The sequence below is a fragment of the Nothoprocta perdicaria genome, unplaced genomic scaffold (assembly GCF_003342845.1).
Source record: "Nothoprocta perdicaria isolate Ctin4 unplaced genomic scaffold, notPer1 scaffold_378, whole genome shotgun sequence".
Lineage (NCBI taxonomy): Eukaryota > Metazoa > Chordata > Aves > Tinamiformes > Tinamidae > Nothoprocta > Nothoprocta perdicaria.
The window spans coordinates 488,016-491,038 of record NW_020455619.1 but is presented as its reverse complement, the minus strand read 5'-3'; the positions used below and the strand labels follow the sequence as shown (position 1 = coordinate 491,038).

The 3,023-nt window shown below is 34.6% G+C and overlaps 1 long non-coding RNA gene across 1 annotated transcript; it reads left to right on the top strand.

Moving 5' to 3' along the window:
* The first annotated feature begins 598 nt into the window (after nt 1-598).
* On the top strand, nt 599-1,916 carry LOC112951916. Its single transcript, XR_003250293.1, has 2 exons — nt 599-656; nt 1,529-1,916. It is a non-coding gene; the product is annotated as an uncharacterized LOC112951916 (long non-coding RNA).
* Nucleotides 1,917-3,023: the final 1,107 nt, after the last annotated feature.

Genomic DNA, 3,023 nt, shown 5'->3' with positions numbered 1-3,023 from the left:
GAGATTTTCCAAAAAGTTTCTTAAAAATTTAAGGTTTAAATGAGGGGAATGTAGCTGTTTCATTAGGAAATATTAAGAAGCTATTAAGTCTATTTAAGTTTTTAATAGAGGTTGCTGAAAACTGACAAGAATTTCATTATGAAAACTAACCTAAGTTTAGCACAACTCCCATAGTTAAAAGGGAGGAAGTTGCTCCAGAGATCAATTTGAAGCACCAGCCTCATTTAACTGCYCTGTGCTGACCTCAGGTGGTGCCCATCTCTCTTCTTGGACTACAAAAAGCCTAGGGAAGTCAGCATAATGAGTGTAGCACCCCTTTGCTTAATCTGAAATATTTTACCTGAATTACTTAGGGCTTGAAAAATCTGCCTCATTGTCTGGACTCCAGTAATGCTGGCGCAGAGAAGAGACAGCATCTAGTTCCCCAGAGTGGTATTAGGTGCTCTGTAGGACCACACTGATTTGACTGGTTTGAGGGATAACCAGTAAGTTAAAAGCAGTCCACAGCTCAAACTCCTGATGAAAAGAAGCTGGTAACAGCAGGATGCTGCATTCCCATATCATTCTTTTACAAGGAAGTTTAGCATGGATTTTTTTTTTTTTTTTTTTAACATTCTGCAATCAGCCAGAAGAAGGCAGCATCAGGAATCTTTCTGGTAAGGATAATCATTTCTATTCTTCTATCTCTAATGATGAGATTTTCTGTATGTTGATGATAGGATAAATTTTTTGGCCAACTCCCTGTCACAGATTCTTTTTAGTTTACATGGATCTGCCTATCTGCTAATTATTTTGCCATCATCCTATAGTCCATCCCCTTCTCCCTCCAGTAGTATTTCTGCTAAAAGTAATATGAAAAAAGAAACTGTCTTCATGGGCTTTAAGAAAGATGCTTCATATATATTTTGTCTATTATGGTTCTCTTTATTCTAAGCTCTGTCTACGCACTAGGTATTCTCTTTAGGTTGTGTCTTTTTCTTTCAGAATTAGACTATTCTTTCTTTAAGAACTGAAAAGTACATCCAGAGTATTCTTGTAAACATGCATTTATAATACTCTAAAATGTATTTAGATGAAATACTTAGAACTCTGAATTCCTATTTTAAGATGAAATCATTCATTGTGTCTTCTGAACTATGTTGACCCTATCTGGGCCTTCTTTTGGTTTTAGGGAGAAGGGAAGGTTTTAGGGGCATTTTTTTTGGTGTCAAGGAAACTTTATGCTGTATGCCCATGATTTAATCTTTTATATCATCTTAGTTTGGTGCTCAAAGGTCTTATTCTCTAAGAAAGAAAGAAAGAAGATCTTAGAAGTGTATTTATATTAATATTTACTCATATGAATTATATTAATGCATATTGCATCAAAATAATCCTTTTATATCAACATTATAACCATAAGTATAAGATACAGTTCTACAAAGATTTAGTCAAGTGTTTAATTTTATATGCTCTAAGTGGTACTGTTTACCTCATTGGGACTGGACAAACTGTGCATAAAAGTAAGCACATGTGTGATTCTTTACAGATTTGAAGCCAAAGGCAAGAAAAAAGGCTTTGACCTTCCTGGATTCTGAAGTCTCGTCAGTGCTTAGCGTCCTGGTTGCTTCAATTCAACCTTTCTTCARTTTTAAAATGAACTCTCTGAAATTAAAACAGCTACAGGGATGGGGTTCAGGAGTTTTCATAAAAGCTGGCACTTCAAAACCCCTGCCCACAAAAGAGCACTTTTCTTCTAACTTATTTTGAAGACTCAGTATCAAATACTATCACATTTGTAAATCTGACTTAACTTGGTGGAATTATTCCAGCTTTCTACTAGGATCATAGAAAGAAAAATATCATCTCTCTGCCTTATTCATCCACTGATAATCAATTATCTTCTATTCTTAACAAAATAAACATATTAAAAGCTATCAGTCTATTTCCATACCCATGTTTATTATCCTGAAAGTAATGCTTTTTATGCACACAGAAGATATTTCTCTCATTTCTCTCAATACAAGATATTTCTCTCAACACAATTTGTCAGAGAATTTTTCAACACCTTCAAGTTCAACACCTTACCCATAGTATTCAGTGTTTGGAAAGGACAAATAAGCAGATATAGGAAGCTTTGGCAAACAGGGACTTGTGTTGTTTTTTTTTTCCCACAAAAAGTACAATGCAAGTTTATGGTACATTAGAAATCCTAATTATCAAAAAAACCTTCTGGGTTTCTAAAAACAGAAGTCATCAGAGAGCTCTACTTATGTGTGCTTTTAGTAACTAAGAGACTTTAGCTACAGAAGGACTGTCTGCTTGAAATTATAGAAATGTATCTAGAACTAAATTCTTCTCTATAGGCAGTGTAAAATCCATTTGAAATCCTCCAGCCATAAAGATGGATGATTTCATAAATAGCCATTTTTACAGTTGTTAATGAAATAGATCAAAACCTGAATAATTTTTTTCCCCCTAAAAATAGACTAGAAAAAACAGCTACAAGGAAAAAGATCATTGACCATGAAAACAATGCAGTCTTAAGTATCTTTATACCTGTGGGAGTAATTGTCTTGTCATAGAGAAAACAGTGCAAGAATAACGCTTTTGCTCTTTTAAAGAGTAAGACCATTACATATTTTTAGATGTGCACAAAAACCCATAGAAGTCAGAGAGTTTTGTAATTCAAGGGAAAAAAAATCTCAGGGGCTAGTGAGAAACAAATGTTTTTGATTATTTTATTAAACTAGGCCATTTTACCAGTACTTTATCAGCTCAGTAGGCTACTGGTTTGATCCCATTCTTGTAAGTTCATGTGGATGGGAATGAAATCTTGTAAGAGAAACCTTCATTACCACTAGATGTAACCAGAATTCAGAGCCCACTGCAACTTCACATAAGGAACAATCATGAYGGCTGACAAGTACCAGTCCCTGAGATTTCAGCCTTTTCCCAGTCTTATTGCATACTATCAACTGTATGTTGATACGTTTTAAATATCCCATGAGCTGAAATATATTCCCACTATCATTTGGGATGGG